This window comes from Astyanax mexicanus, unplaced genomic scaffold, assembly GCF_023375975.1.
Source record: "Astyanax mexicanus isolate ESR-SI-001 unplaced genomic scaffold, AstMex3_surface scaffold_56, whole genome shotgun sequence".
Taxonomy (NCBI): domain Eukaryota; kingdom Metazoa; phylum Chordata; class Actinopteri; order Characiformes; family Acestrorhamphidae; genus Astyanax; species Astyanax mexicanus.
Window position 1 is genome coordinate 12,501 of NW_026040066.1, and position 18,913 is coordinate 31,413.

At 42.7% G+C, this 18,913-nt stretch overlaps 1 long non-coding RNA gene across 2 annotated transcripts; it reads right to left on the reverse strand.

Moving 5' to 3' along the window:
* Positions 1-1,183: 1,183 nt before the first annotated feature.
* LOC125797843 (uncharacterized) lies at positions 1,184-6,419 on the reverse strand. Of its 2 annotated transcripts, none has more exons than XR_007436662.1 (4): positions 6,338-6,419; positions 4,014-4,108; positions 3,743-3,925; positions 1,184-1,467 (listed from the first exon to the last, which is right to left on the reverse strand). It is a non-coding gene; the product is annotated as an uncharacterized LOC125797843 (long non-coding RNA). The 2 variants fall into 2 exon arrangements; XR_007436661.1 differs by having other exon boundaries at positions 1,184-1,400; positions 3,724-3,925.
* Between the last annotated feature and the right edge of the window lie 12,494 nt (positions 6,420-18,913).

Genomic DNA, 18,913 nt, shown 5'->3' on the forward strand with positions numbered 1-18,913 from the left:
CTAACCCTAACCCTAACCCTAACCCTAACCCTAACCCTAACCCTAACCCTAACCCTAACCCTAACCCTAACCCTAACCCTAACCCTAACCCTAACCCTAACCCTAACCCTAACCCTAACCCTAACCCTAACCCTAACCCTAACCCTAACCCTAACCCTAACCCTAACCCTAACCCTAACCCTAACCCTAACCCTAACCCTAACCCTAACCCTAACCCTAACCCTAACCCTAACCCTAACCCTAACCCTAACCCTAACCCTAACCCTAACCCTAACCCTAACCCTAACCCTAACCCTAACCCTAACCCTAACCCTAACCCTAACCCTAACCCTAACCCTAACCCTAACCCTAACCCTAACCCTAACCCTAACCCTAACCCTAACCCTAACCCTAACCCTAACCCTAACCCTAACCCTAACCCTAACCCTAACCCTAACCCTAACCCTAACCCTAACCCTAACCCTAACCCTAACCCTAACCCTAACCCTAACCCTAACCCTAACCCTAACCCTAACCCTAACCTAACCCTAACCCTAACCCTAACCCTAACCCTAACCCTAACCCTAACCCTAACCCTAACCCTAACCCTAACCCTAACCCTAACCCTAACCCTAACCCTAACCCTAACCCTAACCCTAACCCTAACCCTAACCCTAACCCTAACCCTAACCCTAACCCTAACCCTAACCCTAACCCTAACCCTAACCCTAACCCTAACCCTAACCTAACCCTAACCCTAACCCTAACCCTAACCCTAACCCTAACCCTAACCCTAACCCTAACCCTAACCTAACCCTAACCCTAACCCTAACCCTAACCCTAACCCTACCTAACCCTACCCCTAACCCTAACCCTAACCCTAACCCTAACCCTAACCTAACCCTAACCCTAACCCTAACCCTAACCCTAACCCTACCCTAACCCTAACCCTAACCCTAACCCTAACCCTAACCTAACCCTAACCCTAACCCTAACCCTAACCCTAACCTACCCTAACCCTAACCCTAACCCTAACCCTAACCCTAACCTAACCCTAACCCTAACCCTAACCCTAACCCTAACCTAACCCTAACCCTAACCTAACCCTAACCTAACCCTAACCCTAACCCTAACCCTAACCCTAACCTAACCCTAACCCTAACCTAACCCTAACCCTAACCCTAACCCTAACCCTAACCCTTAACCTAACCATAAACATAACCTTTACTCTGGCCCTAAACCTAACCTAACCTAAAACTTAACCTAATTATGACTCAAAGACAATTTAACCCTAAACCTGGCCCTAAACATAACCTTTAATCTGGCCCTAAACCTAACCCTAACCCTAAAACTTAACCTAATTATAACCCAAAGACAGTTTAACCCTAAACCTGGCCCTAAACATAACCTTTAATCTGGCCCTAAACCTAACCCTAACCCTAACCCTAAACATAACCTTTAATCTGGCCCTAAACCTAACCCTAAAACCTAAAACTTAACCTAATTATAACCCAAAAGACAATTTAATTTTAAACCTAGCCCTAGACATAACCCTTAATCTGGCCCTAAACCTAACCCTAAAACTTAACCTAATTATAACCCAAAGACAATTTAACCTTAAACCTAGCCCTAAACATAACCCTTAATCTGGCCCTAAACCTAACCCTAACCCTAAAACTTAACCTAATTATAACCCAAAAGACAATTTAATTCTAAACCTAGCCCTAAACATAACCCTAAATCTGACCCCAACCTAACCTAAATTAAATATAATCTTAATCAAACCTACATGTAAACTAACATGAATCACTCATTTTGGATGGGGGAGATATTGGGGGAAGGCTGGTGCTTGGTGACGTGTGGTAGGCCCGTGCACAACGAGAGTTCCAGATCGTTCCAGCGTTGCTGGGCGTGTTTGGGGCCTCGGACGTTTGGGTTTTTAACCCAAACACTCTAAACCTAATCCAGCCAGTGCCACCCATGGTTACCCGGGCACGGCCAACCCTCCAGTTTCCCTATTTTTCCCTTAGAACTTGGGGGAATTTAACAGATTAATGGGAGCTCCACAAACGGAGCTGCAACATTTAAAAATTTGAACCAAAACAAGGGGGCGGAGCCTGCGACCAGCAGTTTATAAAAGGAGCTGAAGCTAGAGCAGCCCTTTCATAGCTGAAGCTGCAGGGAGACAGACAACAACCTACTCCCTCAGCTCCACACAGCTATCACACACTCACACACACAAACACACACATACACACAACACAAATTTTGATTTCTTTTATTTTTAAAGGTTTATTTGCTTTTATTTTGATGCATCTTTCTTTTGAAAATAAGCAAGTCCTGTGCCTGATGAAGGTCCATTCAAGACCGAAACGTTGCGCAACATCAGACTTGCTCCTGGAAAAAACACACACACAAAAAAAACTACAAAAAAACCTACAAAAAAAACTACAAAAAATATATATATAAATTCGACCTCACCACCTGTATAAACAGGTACACTTCTCTAATCAGGGTTATTCAAGACCCGCCTGTAGAAGCAAATACAATTGGCTAAACTAAAATTAAGAAACTAATCTACTAAAAAAGAGTGTAGGTTATCCATGACCTACATGAGAAAACAAACAAGAAAAGGGCAAATTAAACCAAAGAAACTTGAAAATAAATTGAAAGCCATACAGGACCTACCTGAAGGAATAGCAATAAATAAAAAATGGTTAAGTCTAAACAAAGAAATACATTTAAAATAAAGAGATACATAATGTGGGTTATCCAAGACCTACCTGAAGAAACAGAAACACAATTGGCTAAATTAAATTTAAAGAAACCAACTTAGAAAAAGGATTGTGGGTTATCCAAGACCTACTTATTAGGAAGAGGGGGTATAGGGCATCCAAGACCGACCTGGAAAAGGAAGAATGATGGAAGATTAAGGGAGGGGGGTTATCCAAGACCTACCTGAAAAAGGAAAAATAAGGTTGGAAAAAGGGAAAGGGGGTTATCCAAGACCTACCTGAGGAAACGGAATCAAAGACATGTAGGTTATCCAAGACCTACCTGGAAAAGGGGAAAATAAGGTTAGCAAAAGGGGATGTGGATTATCCAAGATCCACCTGGAAAAGGTAAGACGAGGCTAGGGAAAGAAATGTGCTTGAGAATACAATAAAAGAAAGGGTGCTATGAAAATGACATATAGGTTATCCAGGACCTACCTCAAGAAAATGGGGGCTTGAGGACAAAATAGAGGTTCTACTTACTTGAAGAAACTAAGAGAAGGTTATCCAAGACCTTACTCAAGAAATGGGTGCTTGAGAACACAATAAAAGGAATGGTACTGTGAAAATGACGTATAGGTGGTCGAAAATGACACATAGGGACCGAAGACTTACCTCAAGAAAAGGGGTGCTTGAGGAAAAAATAAAAGTGATCTGTGGCTTTCCAAACCTGAATATAAGGTTGGAACTGGAGAAGAGTTATCGAAGACTCATCTACAAACTTAAAACCTAGCCTGAACTTAACCTTAACCTAACCCTTGGCCTAACCTGAAACTAACCTTAACCTAATCTTAACCTGACCGTAAATCTAACCATAACCCAACCTTAACCTAACCCTTAACCTAACCATAAACATAACCTTTACTCTGGCCCTAAACCTAACCTAACCTAAAACTTAACCTAATTATGACTCAAAGACAATTTAACCCTAAACCTGGCCCTAAACATAACCTTTAATCTGGCCCTAAACCTAACCCTAACCCTAAAACTTAACCTAATTATAACCCAAAGACAGTTTAACCCTAAACCTGGCCCTAAACATAACCTTTAATCTGGCCCTAAACCTAACCCTAACCCTAACCCTAAACATAACCTTTAATCTGGCCCTAAACCTAACCCTAAAACCTAAAACTTAACCTAATTATAACCCAAAAGACAATTTAATTTTAAACCTAGCCCTAGACATAACCCTTAATCTGGCCCTAAACCTAACCCTAAAACTTAACCTAATTATAACCCAAAGACAATTTAACCTTAAACCTAGCCCTAAACATAACCCTTAATCTGGCCCTAAACCTAACCCTAACCCTAAAACTTAACCTAATTATAACCCAAAAGACAATTTAATTCTAAACCTAGCCCTAAACATAACCCTAAATCTGACCCCAACCTAACCTAAATTAAATATAATCTTAATCAAACCTACATGTAAACTAACATGAATCACTCATTTTGGATGGGGGAGATATTGGGGGAAGGCTGGTGCTTGGTGACGTGTGGTAGGCCCGTGCACAACGAGAGTTCCAGATCGTTCCAGCGTTGCTGGGCGTGTTTGGGGCCTCGGACGTTTGGGTTTTTAACCCAAACACTCTAAACCTAATCCAGCCAGTGCCACCCATGGTTACCCGGGCACGGCCAACCCTCCAGTTTCCCTATTTTTCCCTTAGAACTTGGGGGAATTTAACAGATTAATGGGAGCTCCACAAACGGAGCTGCAACATTTAAAAATTTGAACCAAAACAAGGGGGCGGAGCCTGCGTCCAGCAGTTTATAAAAGGAGCTGAAGCTAGAGCAGCCCTTTCATAGCTGAAGCTGCAGGGAGACAGACAACAACCTACTCCCTCAGCTCCACACAGCTATCACTCACTCACACACACACAAACACACACATACACACAACACAAATTTTGATTTCTTTTATTTTTAAAGGTTTATTTGCTTTTATTTTGATGCATCTTTCTTTTGAAAATAAGCAAGTCCTGTGCCTGATGAAGGTCCATTCAAGACCGAAACGTTGCGCAACATCAGACTTGCTCCTGGAAAACACACACAAAAAAAAAAAAAAAAAACTACAAAAAAACTACAAAAAAAACTACAAAATATATATATATAAATTCGACCTCACCACCTGTATAAACAGGTACACTTCTCTAATCAGGGTTATTCAAGACCCGCCTGTAGAAGCAAATACAATTGGCTAAACTAAAATTAAGAAACTAATCTACTAAAAAAGAGTGTAGGTTATCCATGACCTACATGAGAAAACAAACAAGAAAAGGGCAAATTAAACCAAAGAAACTTGAAAATAAATTGAAAGCCATAAAGGACCTACCTGAAGGAATAGCAATAAATAAAAAATGGTTAAGTCTAAACAAAGAAATACATTTAAAATAAAGAGATAAATAATGTGGGTTATCCAAGACCTACCTGAAGAAACAGAAACACAATTGGCTAAATTAAATTTAAAGAAACCAACTTAGAAAAAGGATTGTGGGTTATCCAAGACCTACTTATTAGGAAGAGGGGGTATAGGGCATCCAAGACCGACCTGGAAAAGGAAGAATGATGGAAGATTAAGGGAGGGGGGTTATCCAAGACCTACCTGAAAAAGGAAAAATAAGGTTGGAAAAAGGGAAAGGGGGTTATCCAAGACCTACCTGAGGAAACGGAATCAAAGACATGTAGGTTATCCAAGACCTACCTGGAAAAGGGGAAAATAAGGTTAGCAAAAGGGGATGTGGATTATCCAAGATCCACCTGGAAAAGGTAAGACGAGGCTAGGGAAAGAAATGTGCTTGAGAATACAATAAAAGAAAGGGTGCTATGAAAATGACATATAGGTTATCCAGGACCTACCTCAAGAAAATGGGGGCTTGAGGACAAAATAGAGGTTCTACTTACTTGAAGAAACTAAGAGAAGGTTATCCAAGACCTTACTCAAGAAATGGGTGCTTGAGAACACAATAAAAGGAATGGTACTGTGAAAATGACGTATAGGTGATCGAAAATGACACATAGGGACCGAAGACTTACCTCAAGAAAAGGGGTGCTTGAGGATAAAATAAAAGTGATCTGTGGCTTTCCAAACCTGAATATAAGGTTGGAACTGGAGAAGAGTTATCGAAGACTCATCTACAAACTTAAAACCTAGCCTGAACTTAACCTTAACCTAACCCTTGGCCTAACCTGAAACTAACCTTAACCTAATCTTAACCTGACCGTAAACCTAACCATAACCCAACCTTAACCTAACCCTTAACCTAACCATAAACATAACCTTTACTCTGGCCCTAAACCTAACCTAACCTAAAACTTAACCTAATTATGACTCAAAGACAATTTAACCCTAAACCTGGCCCTAAACATAACCTTTAATCTGGCCCTAAACCTAACCCTAACCCTAAAACTTAACCTAATTATAACCCAAAGACAGTTTAACCCTAAACCTGGCCCTAAACATAACCTTTAATCTGGCCCTAAACCTAACCCTAACCCTAAACATAACCTTTAATCTGGCCCTAAACCTAACCCTAAAACCTAAAACTTAACCTAATTATAACCCAAAAGACAATTTAATTTTAAACCTAGCCCTAAACATAACCCTTAATCTGGCCCTAAACCTAACCCTAAAACTTAACCTAATTATAACCCAAAGACAATTTAACCTTAAACCTAGCCCTAAACATAACCCTTAATCTGGCCCTAAACCTAACCCTAACCCTAAAACTTAACCTAATTATAACCCAAAAGACAATTTAATTCTAAACCTAGCCCTAAACATAACCCTAAATCTGACCCCAACCTAACCTAAATTAAATATAATCTTAATCAAACCTACATGTAAACTAACATGAATCACTCATTTTGGATGGGGGAGATATTGGGGGAAGGCTGGTGCTTGGTGACGTGTGGTAGGCCCGTGCACAACGAGAGTTCCAGATCGTTCCAGCGTTGCTGGGCGTGTTTGGGGCCTCGGACGTTTGGGTTTTTAACCCAAACACTCTAAACCTAACCCTAACTCCTTCCCCCGACAACCTAGAGGTCTGAAATCGTAATATGTTGTCCGGATAGCACATTTGAGGTTGCCTGTAAAGCTTCGTGCCACAGAAGTCAACGTAGGCCAAACTCCTTCCCCCGACAACCTAGAGGTCTGAAATTTAAATATGTTGTCCGAATGGCACTTCTGGTGTGGTTTGTAAAGTTTCGTGTTACTGAAGTCAACGTAGGCCAAACTCCTTCTCCCGACAACCCAGAGGTCTGAAATCGTAATATGTTGTCCGAATAGCACGTCTGGTGTTGTTTGTAAAGTTTCGTGACACAAAAGTTAATGTAGGCCAAACTCCTTCCCCCAACATTTCAGAGGTCTGAAATCGAAATATGTTGTCCGGATAGCACATTTGAGGTTGCCTATGAAGTTTCGTGCCACAGAAGTCAACGTAGGCCAAACTCCTTATCCCGACAATCTAGAGGTCTGAAATTTAAATATGTTGTCCGAATAGCACTTCTGGTGTTGTTTGTAAAGTTTCGTGACACAAAAGTCAATGTAGGCCAAACTCCTTCCCCCAACATCCCAGAGGTCTGAAATCGAAATTTGTTGTCCGGATAGCACATTTGAGGTTGCCTGTAAAGTTTCGTGCCATAGAAGTCAACATAGGCCAAACTCCTTCCCCCGACAACCTAGAGGTCTGAAATCGTAATATGTTGTCCAAACAGCACTTCTGGTGTTGTTTGTAAAGTTTCGTGTTACAGAAGTCAACGTAGGCCAAACTCCTTCCCCCGACAACCCAAAGATCTGAAATCAAAATATGTTGTCCGAATTGCACTTCTGGTGTTGTTTGTAAAGTTTCGTGTTACTGAAGTCAACGTAGGCCAAACTCCTTCCCCCGACAACCTAGAGGTCTGAAATTTAAATATGTTGTCTGAATGACACTTCTGGTGTTGTTTGTAAAGTTTCGTGTTACTGAAGTCAACGTAGGCCAAACTCCTTCCCCCGACAACCTAGAGGTCTGAAATTTAAATATGTTGCTGAATGGCACTTCTGGTGTTGTTTGTAAAGTTTCGTGTTACAGAAGTCAACGTAGGCCAAACTCCTTCCCCCGACAACCCAAAGGTCTGAAATCGAAATATGTTGTCCGGATAGCACATTTGAGGTTGCCTGTAAAGTTTCGTGCCACAGAAGTCAACGTAGGCCAAACTCCTTCCCCCGACAATCTAGAGGTCTGAAATTTAAATATGTTGTCCGAATGGCACTTCTGGTGTGGTTTGTAAAGTTTCGTGTTACTGAAGTCAACGTAGGCCAAACTCCTTCTCCCGACAACCCAGAGGTCTGAAATCGTAATATGTTGTCCGAATAGCACTTCTGGTGTTGTTTGTAAAGTTTCGTGACACAAAAGTCAATGTAGGCCAAACTCCTTCCCCCGACATCCCAGAGGTCTGAAATCGAAATATGTTGTCCGGATAGCACATTTGAGGTTGCCTGTAAAGTTTCGTGTTACTGAAGTCAACGTAGGCCAAACTCCTTCCCCCGACAACCTAGAGGTCTGAAATGTAAATATGTTGTCCGAATGGCACTTCTGGTGTTGTTTATATAGTTTTGTGTTACTGAAGTCAACGTAGGCCAAACTCCTTCTCCCGACAACCCAGAGGTCTGAAATCGAAATATGTTGTCCGTATAGCACATCTGAGGTTGCCTGTAAAGTTTCGTGCCACAGAAATCAACGTAGGCAAAACTCCTTCCCCCGACAACCAAGAGGTCTGAAATTTAAATATGTTGTCTGAATGGCACTTCTGGTGTTGTTTGTAAAGTTTCGTGTTACTGAAGTCAACGTAGGCCAAACTCCTTCCCCCGACAACCTAGAGGTCTGAAATTTAAATATGTTGTCTGAATGTCACTTCTGGTGTGGTTTGTAAAGTTTCGTGTTACTGAAGTCAACGTAGGCCAAACTCCTTCCCCTGACAACCCAGAGGTCTGAAATCGTAATATGTTGTCCGAATAGCACTTCTGGTGTTGTTTGTAAAGTTTTGTGACACAAAAGTCAATGTAGGCCAAACTCCTTCCCCCGACAACCCAGAGGTCTGAAATTAAAATATGTTGTCTGAATGACACTTCTGGTGTTGTTTGTAAAGTTTCGTGTTACTGAAGTCAACGTAGGCCAAACTCCTTCCCCCGACAACCCAAAGATCTGAAATCGAAATATGTTGTCCGAATTGCACTTCTGGTGTTGTTTGTAAAGTTTCGTGTTACTTGAGTCAACGTAGGCCAAACTCCTTCCCCCGACAACCTAGAGGTCTGAAATTAAAATATGTTGTCTGAATGACACTTCTGGTGTTGTTTGTAAAGTTTCGTGTTACTGAAGTCAACGTAGGCCAAACTCCTTCCCCCGACAACCTAGAGGTCTGAAATTTAAATATGTTGCTGAATGGCACTTCTGGTGTTGTTTGTAAAGTTTCGTGTTACAGAAGTCAACGTAGGCCAAACTCCTTCCCCCGACAACCCAAAGGTCTGAAATCGAAATATGTTGTCCGGATAGCACATTTGAGGTTGCCTGTAAAGTTTCGTGCTACAGAAGTCAACGTAGGCCAAACTCCTTCCCCCGACAACCTAGAGGTCTGAAATTTAAATATGTTGTCCGAATGGCACTTCTGGTGTGGTTTGTAAAGTTTCGTGTTACTGAAGTCAACGTAGGCCAAACTCCTTCTCCCGACAACCTAGAGGTCTGAAATCGTAATATGTTGTCCAAACAGCACTTCTGGTGTTGTTTGTAAAGTTTCGTGTTACTGAAGTCAACGTAGGCCAAACTCCTTCCCCCGACAACCCAAAGGTCTGAAATCGAAATATGTTGTCCGGATAGCACATTTGAGGTTGCCTGTAAAGGTTCGTGCCATAGAAGTCAACATAGGCCAAACTCCTTCTCCCGACAACCTAGAGGTCTGAAATCGTAATATGTTGTCCAAACAGCACTTCTGGTGTTGTTTGTAAAGTTTCGTGTTACTGAAGTCAACGTAGGCCAAACTCCTTCCCCTGACAACCTAGAGGTCTGAAATTTAAATATGTTGTCTGAATGGCACTTCTGGTGTTGTTTGTAAAGTTTCGTGTTACAGAAGTCAACGTAGGCCAAACTCCTTCCCCGGACATCCAAAAGGTCTGAAATCGAAATATGTTGTCCGAATGGCACTTCTGGTGTTGTTTGTAAAGTTTCGTGTTACTGAAGTCAACGTAGGCCAAACTCCTTCCCCCGACAACCTAGAGGTCTGAAATTTAAATATGTTGTCTGAATGACACTTCTGGTGTTGTTTGTAAAGTTTCGTGCCACAGAAGTCAACGTAGGCCAAACTCCTTCCCCCGACAACCTAGAGTTCTGAAATTTAAATATGTTGTCCGAACGGCACTTCTGGTGTTGTTTGTAAAGTTTCGTGCCACAGAAGTCAACGTAGGCCAAACTCCTTCCCCCGACAACCTAGAGTTCTGAAATTTAAATATGTTGTCCGAACGGCACTTCTGGTGTTGTTTGTAAAGTTTCGTGCCACAGAAGTCAACGTAGGCCAAACTCCTTCCCCCGACAACCCAAAGGTCTGAAATCGAAATATGTTGTCCGAATTGCACTTCTGGTGTTGTTTGTAAAGTTTTGTTTTACTGAAGTCAACGTAGGCCAAACTCCTTCCCCCGACAACCTAGAGGTCTGAAATTAAAATATGTTGTCTGAATGACACTTCTACTATTACGACTCCGGAAGCAAATTTAGTTAGTTGAATTATTTAATGTTTGAACAAAATATTTGTAGGCGAAACAAGTACACGTATATGTTCGTGAAAGTCGTATAGAAACAATTTCATGTATTAGAGTCTTTGGCGTAGGCCCGTCATCGGCCCAGGGCTTGATACATCTGGGCTCTGCAGATCCTGTCGTACACTGAAGACAGTGCGGAGCCAACCCCCGGGCAACCAAACGGGACCAACCTGGAGGCGGCGGGGAGGGAGGAGGGGAAGAGCGACCAACAGCGTCTGAAATGCAGCAAGGTACTGAATGAGTGATCGTTATTTAAAGCAGAAGAGAAAATCTGATTGGATAGGTAATAAGGTGACGTAGCATTGGAGTCTATAGTAGAACTTACGCTGCGCTTTCATTTCTGGTGTTGTTTGTAAAGTTTCGTGTTACTGAAGTCAACGTAGGCCAAACTCCTTCCCCCGACAACCCAAAGATCTGAAATCGAAATATGTTGTCCGAATTGCACTTCTGGTGTTGTTTGTAAAGTTTCGTGTTACTGAAGTCAACGTAGGCCAAACTCCTTCCCCCGACAACCTAGAGGTCTGAAATTTAAATATGTTGCTGAATGGCACTTCTGGTGTTGTTTGTAAAGTTTCGTGTTACAGAAGTCAACGTAGGCCAAACTCCTTCCCCCGACAACCCAAAGGTCTGAAATCGAAATATGTTGTCCGGATAGCACATTTGAGGTTGCCTGTAAAGTTTCGTGCCACAGAAGTCAACGTAGGCCAAACTCCTTCCCCCGACAATCTAGAGGTCTGAAATTTAAATATGTTGTCCGAATGGCACTTCTGGTGTGGTTTGTAAAGTTTCGTGTTACAGAAGTCAACATAGGCCAAACTCCTTCCCCTGACAACCCAGAGGTCTGAAATCGTAATATGTTGTCCGAATAGCACTTCTGGTGTTGTTTGTAAAGTTTCGTGACACAAAAGTCAATGTAGGCCAAACTCTTTCCCCCGACATCCCAGAGGTCTGAAATCGAAATATGTTGTCCGGATAGCACATTTGAGGTTGCCTGTAAAGTTTCGTGCCACAGAAGTCAACCTAGGCAAAACACCTTCCCCCGACAATCTAGAGGTCTGAAATTTAAATATGTTGTCCGAATGGCACTTCTGGTGTTGTTTGTAAAGTTTCGTGTTACTGAAGTCAACGTAGGCCAAACTCCTTCCCCTGACAACCCAGAGGTCTGAAATCGAAATATGTTGTCCGTATAGCACATCTGAGGTTGCCTGTAAAGTTTCGTGCCATAGAAGTCAACATAGGCCAAACTCCTTCCCCCGACAACCTAGAGGTCTGAAATCGTAATATGTTGTCCAAACAGCACTTCTGGTGTTGTTTGTAAAGTTTCGTGTTAATGAAAGTCAACGTAGGCAAAACTCCTTCCCCCGACAACCAAGAGGTCTGAAATGTAAATATGTTGACCGAATGGCACTTCTGGTGTTGTTTGTAAAGTTTCGTGTTACTGAAGTCAACGTAGGCCAAACTCCTTCCCCCGACAACCTAGAGGTCTGAAATTTAAATATGTTGTCTGAATGGCACTTCTGGTGTGGTTTGTAAAGTTTCGTGTTACTGAAGTCAACGTAGGCCAAACTCCTTCCCCTGACAACCCAGAGGTCTGAAATCGTAATATGTTGTCCGAATAGCACTTCTGGTGTTGTTTGTAAAGTTTTGTGACACAAAAGTCAATGTAGGCCAAACTCCTTCCCCCAACATCCCAGAGGTCTGAAATCGAAATATGTTGTCCGGATAGCACATTTGAGGTTGCTTGTAAAGTTTCGTGCCACAGAAGTCAACGTAGGCCAAACTCCTTCCCCCGACAATCTAGAGGTCTGAAATTTAAATATGTTGTCCGAATGGCACTTCTGGTGTTGTTTATATAGTTTCGTGTTACTGAAGTCAACGTAGGCCAAACTCCTTCCCCTGACAACCCAGAGGTCTGAAATCGAAATATGTTGTCCGGATAGCACATCTGAGGTTGCCTGTAAAGTTTCGTGCCACAGAAGTCAACATAGGCAAAACTCCTTCCCCCGACAACCAAGAGGTCTGAAATTTAAATATGTTGTCCGAATGGCACTTCTGGTGTTGTTTGTAAAGTTTCGTGACACAAAAGTCAATGTAGGCCAAACTCCTTCCCCCAACATCCCAGAGGTCTGAAATCGAAATATGTTGTCCGAATGGTCACTTCTGGTGTTGTTTGTAAAGTTTCGTGTTACTGAAGTCAACGTAGGCCAAACTCCTTCCCCTGACAACCCAGAGGTCTAAAATCGTAATATGTTGTCCGAATAGCACTTCTGGTGTTGTTTGTAAAGTTTCGTGTTACAGAAGTCAACGTAGGCCAAACTCCTTCCCCCGACAATCTAGAGGTCTGAAATTTAAATATGTTGTCCGAATGGCACTTCTGGTGTTGTTTATATAGTTTCGTGTTACTGAAGTCAACGTAGGCCAAACTCCTTCCCCTGACAACCCAGAGGTCTGAAATTTAAATATGTTGTCCGAATGGCACTTCTGGTGTTGTTTATATAGTTTCGTGTTACTGAAGTCAACGTAGGCCAAACTCCTTCCCCTGACAACCCAGAGGTCTGAAATCGAAATATGTTGTCTGAATAGCACTTCTGGTGTTGTTTGTAAAGTTTTGTGACACAAAAGTCAATGTAGGCCAAACTCCTTCCCCCAACATCCCAGAGGTCTGAAATCGAAATATGTTGTCCGGATAGCACATTTGAGGTTGCTTGTAAAGTTTTGTGCCACAGAAGTCAACGTAGGCCAAACTCCTTCCCCCGACAATCTAGAGGTCTGAAATTTAAATATGTTGTCCGAATGGCACTTCTGGTGTTGTTTATATAGTTTCGTGTTACTGAAGTCAACGTAGGCCAAACTCCTTCCCCTGACAACCCAGAGGTCTGAAATCGAAATATGTTGTCCGGATAGCACATCTGAGGTTGCCTGTAAAGTTTCGTGCCACAGAAGTCAACATAGGCAAAACTCCTTCCCCCGACAACCAAGAGGTCTGAAATTTAAATATGTTGTCCGAATGGCACTTCTGGTGTTGTTTGTAAAGTTTCGTGACACAAAAGTCAATGTAGGCCAAACTCCTTCCCCCAACATCCCAGAGGTCTGAAATCGAAATATGTTGTCCGGATAGCACATTTGAGGTTGCCTGTAAAGTTTCGTGCCATAGAAGTCAACATAGGCCAAACTCCTTCCCCCGACAACCTAGAGGTCTGAAATCGTAATATGTTGTCCAAACAGCACTTCTGGTGTTGTTTGTAAATTTTCGTGTTACTGAAGTCAACGTAGGCCAAACTTCTTTCCCCTGACAACCTAGAGGTCTGAAATTTAAATATGTTGCTGAATGGCACTTCTGGTGTTGTTTGTAAAGTTTCGTGTTACTGAAGTCAACGTAGGCCAAACTCCTTCCCCCCGACAACCTAGAGGTCTGAAATGTAAATATGTTGTCCGAATGGCACTTCTGGTGTGGTTTGTAAAGTTTCGTGTTACTGAAGTCAACATAGGCCAAACTCCTTCCCCCGACAACCTAGAGGTCTGAAATGTAAATATGTTGTCCGAATGGCACTTCTGGTGTGGTTTGTAAAGTTTCGTGTTACTGAAGTCAACATAGGCCAAACTCCTTCCCCTGACAACCCAGAGGTCTGAAATCGTAATATGTTGTCCGAATAGCACTTCTGGTGTTGTTTGTAAAGTTTCGTGACCCAGAAGTCAACGTAGGCCAAACTCCTTTCCCCGACATCCCAGAGGTCTGAAATTTAAATATGTTGTCCGAATGGCACTTCTGGTGTGGTTTGTAAAGTTTCGTGTTACTGAAGTCAACGTAGGCCAAACTCCTTCCCCCGACAACCTAGAGGTCTGAAATGTAAATATGTTGTCCGAATGGCACTTCTGGTGTGGTTTGTAAAGTTTCGTGTTACTGAACTCAACATAGGCCAAACTCCTTCCCCCGACAACCCAGAGGTCTGAAATCGTAATATGTTGTCCGAATAGCACTTCTGGTGTTGTTTGTAAAGTTTCGTGTTACAGAAGTCAACGTAGGCCAAACTCCTTCCCCCGACAACCCAAAGGTCTGAAATCGAAATATGTTGTCCGGATAGCACATTTGCGGTTGCCTGTAAAGTTTCGTGCCATAGAAGTCAACATAGGCCAAACTCCTTCCCCTGACAACCAAGAGGTCTGAAATCGTAATATGTTGTCCAAACGGCACATCTGGTGTTGTTTGTAAAGTTTCGTGTTACTGAAGTCAACATAGGCCAAACTCCTTCCCCTGACAACCCAGAGGTCTGAAATCGTAATATGTTGTCCGAATAGCACTTCTGGTGTTGTTTGTAAAGTTTCGTGACACAAAAGTCAATGTAGGCCAAACTCCTTCCCCCAACATTCCAGAGGTCTGAAATCGAAATATGTTGTCCGGATAGCACATTTGAGGTTGCCTGTAAAGTTTCGTGCCACAGAAGTCAACGTAGGCCAAACTCCTTCCCCCGACAATCTAGAGGTCTGAAATTTAAATATGTTGTCCGAATGGCACTTCTGGTGTTGTTTGTAAAGTTTCGTGTTACTGAAGTCAATGTAGGCCAAACTCCTTCCCCCAACATCCCAGAGGTCTGAAATCGAAATATGTTGTCCGGATAGCACATTTGAGGTTGCCTGTAAAGTTTCGTGCCACAGAAGTCAACGTAGGCCAAACTCCTTCCCCCGACAATCTAGAGGTCTGAAATTAAAATATGTTGTCCGAATGGCACTTCTGGTAATGTTTGTAAAGTTTCGTGACACAAAAGTCAATGTAGGCCAAACTCCTTCCCCCAACATCCCAGAGGTCTGAAATCGAAATATGTTGTCCGGATAGCACATTTGAGGTTGCCTGTAAAGTTTCGTGCCATAGAAGTCAACATAGGCCAAACTCCTTCCCCCGACAACCTAGAGGTCTGAAATCGTAATATGTTGTCCAAACAGCACTTCTGGTGTTGTTTGTAAATTTTCGTGTTACTGAAGTCAACGTAGGCCAAACTTCTTTCCCCTGACAACCTAGAGGTCTGAAATTTAAATATGTTGCTGAATGGCACTTCTGGTGTTGTTTGTAAAGTTTCGTGTTACAGAAGTCAACATAGGCCAAACTCCTTCCCCTGACAACCAAGAGGTCTGAAATCGTAATATGTTGTCCAAACGGCACTTCTGGTGTTGTTTGTAAAGTTTCGTGTTACTGAAGTCAACGTAGGCCAAACTCCTTCCCCCCGACAACCTAGAGGTCTGAAATGTAAATATGTTGTCCGAATGGCACTTCTGGTGTGGTTTGTAAAGTTTCGTGTTACTGAAGTCAACATAGGCCAAACTCCTTCCCCCGACAACCTAGAGGTCTGAAATGTAAATATGTTGTCCGAATGGCACTTCTGGTGTGGTTTGTAAAGTTTCGTGTTACTGAAGTCAACATAGGCCAAACTCCTTCCCCTGACAACCCAGAGGTCTGAAATCGTAATATGTTGTCCGAATAGCACTTCTGGTGTTGTTTGTAAAGTTTCGTGACCCAGAAGTCAACGTAGGCCAAACTCCTTTCCCCGACATCCCAGAGGTCTGAAATTTAAATATGTTGTCCGAATGGCACTTCTGGTGTGGTTTGTAAAGTTTCGTGTTACTGAAGTCAACGTAGGCCAAACTCCTTCCCCCGACAACCCAGAGGTCTGAAATCGTAATATGTTGTCCGAATAGCACTTCTGGTGTTGTTTGTAAAGTTTCGTGACACAAAAGTCAATGTAGGCCAAACTCCTTCCCCCAACATCCCAGAGGTCTGAAATCGAAATATGTTGTCCGGATAGCACATTTGAGGTTGCCTGTAAAGTTTCGTGCCACAGAAGTCAACGTAGGCCAAACTCCTTCCCCCGACAATCTAGAGGTCTGAAATTTAAATATGTTGTCCGAATGGCACTTCTGGTGTTGTTTGTAAAGTTTCGTGACACAAAAGTCAATGTAGGCCAAACTCCTTCCCCCAACATCCCAGAGGTCTGACATCGAAATATGTTGTCCGGATAGCACATTTGAGGTTGCCTGTAAAGTTTCGTGCAATAGAAGTCAACATAGACCAAACTCCTTCCCCAGACAACATAGAGGTCTGACATCGTAATATGTTGTCCAAACAGCACTTCTGGTGTTGTTTGTAAAGTTTCGTGTTACTGAAGTCAACGTAGGCCAAACTCCTTCCCCCGACAACCTAGAGGTCTGAAATTTAAATATGTTGCTGAATGGCACTTCTGGTGTTGTTTGTAAAGTTTCGTGTTACAGAAGTCAACGTAGGCCAAACTCCTTCCCCCGACAACCCAAAGGTCTGAAATCGAAATATGTTGTCCGGATAGCACATTTGAGGTTGCCTGTAAAGTTTCGTGCCATAGAAGTCAACATAGGCCAAACTCCTTCCCCCGACAACCCAAAGGTCTGAAATCGAAATATGTTGTCCGGATAGCACATTTGAGGTTGCCTGTAAAGTTTCGTGCCATAGAAGTCAACATAGGCCAAACTCCTTCCCCTGACAACCAAGAGGTCTGAAATCGTAATATGTTGTCCAAACGGCACTTCTGGTGTTGTTTGTAAAGTTTCGTGTTACTGAATTCCTTGTAGGCCAAACTCCTTCCCCCGACAATCTAGAGGTCTGAAATTTAAATATGTTGTCCGAATGGCACTTCTGGTGTTGTTTGTAAAGTTTCGTGACACAAAAGTCAATGTAGGCCAAACTCCTTCCCCCAACATCCCAGAGGTCTGAAATCGAAATATGTTGTCCGGATAGCACATATGAGGTTGCCTGTAAAGTTTCGTGCCATAGAAGTCAACATAGGCCAAACTCCTTCCCCTGACAACCAAGAGGTCTGAAATCGTAATATGTTGTCCAAACGGCACTTCTGGTGTTGTTTGTAAAGTTTCGTGTTACTGAAGTCAACGTAGGCCAAACTCCTTCCCCCGACAACCTAGAGGTCTGAAATGTAAATATGTTGTCCGAATGGCACTTCTGGTGTGGTTTGTAAAGTTTCGTGTTACTGAAGTCAACGTAGGCCAAACTCCTTCCCCCGACAACCTAGAGGTCTGAAATGTAAATATGTTGTCCGAAATGCACTTCTGGTGTGGTTTGTAAAGTTTCGTTTTACTGAAGTCAACGTAGGCCAAACTCCTTCCCCCGACAACCTAGAGGTCTGAAATTAAAATATGTTGTCTGAATGACACTTCTGGTGTTGTTTGTAAAGTTTCGTGTTACTGAAGTCAACATAGGCCAAACTCCTTCCCCCGACAACCTAGAGGTCTGAAATGTAAATATGTTGTCCGAATGGCACTTCTGGTGTGGTTTGTAAAGTTTCGTGTTACTGAAGTCAACATAGGCCAAACTCCTTCCCCCGACAACCTAGAGGTCTGAAATGTAAATATGTTGTCCGAATGGCACTTCTGGTGTGGTTTGTAAAGTTTCGTTTTACTGAAGTCAACGTAGGCCAAACTCCTTCCCCCGACAACCTAGAGGTCTGAAATTAAAATATGTTGTCTGAATGACACTTCTGGTGTTGTTTGTAAAGTTTCGTGTTACTGAAGTCCTTGTAGGCCAAACTCCTTCCCCCGACAACCTAGAGGTCTGAAATTTAAATATGTTGCTGAATGGCATTTCTGGTGTTGTTTGTAAAGTTTCGTGTTACAGAAGTCAACGTAGGCCAAACTCCTTCCCCCGACAACCCAAAGGTCTGAAATCGAAATATGTTGTCCGGATAGCACATTTGAGGTTGCCTGTAAAGTTTCGTGCCACAGAAGTCAACGTAGGCCAAACTCCTTCCCCCGACAACCTAGAGGTCTGAAATTTAAATATGTTGTCCGAATGGCACTTCTGGTGTGGTTTGTAAAGTTTCGTGTTACTGAAGTCAACGTAGGCCAAACTCCTTCCCCCGACAACCCAAAGGTCTGAAATCGAAATATGTTGTCCGGACAGCACATTTGAGGTTGCCTGTAAAGTTTCGTGCCACAGAAGTCAACGTAGGCTAAACTCCTTCCCCCGACAACCTAGAGGTCTGAAATTTAAATATCTTGTCCGAATGGCACTTCTTGTGTGGTTTGTAAAGTTTCGTGCCACAGAAGTCAACGTAGGCCAAACTCCTTCCCCCGACAACCTAGAGGTCTGAAATTTAAATATGTTGTCCGAATGGCACTTCTGGTGTGGTTTGTAAAGTTTCGTGTGACTGAAGTCAACGTAGGCCAAACTCCTTCTCCCGACAACCCAGAGGTCTGAAATCGTAATATTTTGTCCGAATAGCACTTCTGGTGTTGTTTGTAAAGTTTCGTGACACAAAAGTTAATGTAGGCCAAACTCCTTCCCCCAACATTCCAGAGGTCTGAAATCGAAATATGTTGTCCGGATAGCACATTTGAGGTT